This window comes from Aplysia californica, unplaced genomic scaffold (assembly GCF_000002075.1).
Source record: "Aplysia californica isolate F4 #8 unplaced genomic scaffold, AplCal3.0 scaffold00272, whole genome shotgun sequence".
Classification (NCBI taxonomy): Eukaryota; Metazoa; Mollusca; class Gastropoda; order Aplysiida; family Aplysiidae; genus Aplysia; species Aplysia californica.
In genome coordinates this window covers 488,356-489,701 of record NW_004797542.1, presented here as the reverse complement: position 1 = coordinate 489,701, position 1,346 = coordinate 488,356, and the positions used below count along the sequence as shown (strand labels likewise).

Sequence of the window (1,346 nt, the reverse complement as noted above, 5' to 3'; positions counted from 1 at the left end):
TATATATATATAAAGAGAGAGAGACAGACAGACAGACAGAGAGGGAGAAAAGGAGAGAGGGAAAAAAGGAGAGACAGAGAGGGAGAAAAGGAGAGAGAGAGGCAGAGAGGGAGGAAAGGAGAGAGAGAGAGACAGAGAGGGAGAAAAGGAGAGAGAGAGAGAGACAGAGAGGGAGGAAAGGAGAGACAGAGAGGGAGAAAAGGAGAGAGAGAGAGAGACGGGGGGAGAAAAGGAGAGAGAGAGAGACAGAGAGGGAGAAAAGGAGAGAGACAGAGAGGGAGAAAAGGAGAGAGAGAGAGAGACAGAGAGGGAGGAAAGGAGAGACAGAGAGGGAGAAAAGGAGAGAGAGAGAGAGACGGGGGGAGAAAAGGAGAGAGAGAGAGACAGAGAGGGAGAAAAGGAGAGAGACAGAGAGGGAGAAAAGGAGAGAGAGAGAGAGACAGAGAGGGAGGAAAGGAGAGAGAGAGACAGAGAGGGAGAAAAGGAGAGAGAGAGAGAGACAGGGGGAGAAAAAGAGAGAGAGACAGAGAGGGAGAAAAAGAGAGAGAGACAGAGAGGGAGAAAAGGAGAGACAGAGAGGGAGAAAAGGAGAGAGACAGAGAGGGAGAAAAGGAGAGAGAGAGACAGAACAGTTTTGACCAGAAGTTGAGATAAGCCACTCTGATTTCCCAGGACAAAATCACAACTTGGTCAAGGTCTACCTTTTTTAATGGGTGGTTGGTGGGTGCTCGGCTATGGTTTGCTCCTTGTTCACCATCAACACCTTTTGGGTCGCAAGTGTCGTAAAACTCTTACTAAAACTTTAAAAAATATATATATTGTGGCCTCATCCTTTCTGTGTGTGTTACTCTCTTGTAACACCTCTAATCTTCGGCACTTGTATGACCGTTTTATATTGCAAGCGCCGTAAAACACACACTAAAACTTTTACAAGAGACCTTCTTTTGAAAGGCAACTCAACAAAAGTTCAGATAAACAAACACTAAATGAGCTATTGAACAAACAGACAAAATCGAGGCTGACACATGAATGATCAAGCAGAATGGTGGTGTATTTTCCGGACACACACTTCCAACCTGCACGTTCTGACATCACACAAGTTTCCCATCTGCAAGCGCTGACAACAACAACAACCATACACAACAACAACAACCATACACAACAACAACAGCTACCATACACAACAACAACAACAACCATACACTTCCAACCTGCACGTTCTGACATCACACAAGTTTCCCATCTGCAAGCGCTGACAACAACAACAACCATACACAACAACAACAACAACCATACACAACAACAACAACAACCATACACAACAACAACAACAACCATACACAACA

At 45.0% G+C, this 1,346-nt stretch overlaps 1 long non-coding RNA gene across 1 annotated transcript; it reads right to left on the bottom strand.

Annotated features, from left to right (window-relative positions):
* Positions 1–686: 686 nt before the first annotated feature.
* Positions 687–1,340, bottom strand: LOC118477887. Its single transcript, XR_004858678.1, has 2 exons — positions 1,212–1,340; positions 687–1,076 (listed from the first exon to the last, which is right to left on the bottom strand). It is a non-coding gene; the product is annotated as an uncharacterized LOC118477887 (long non-coding RNA).
* Positions 1,341–1,346: the final 6 nt, after the last annotated feature.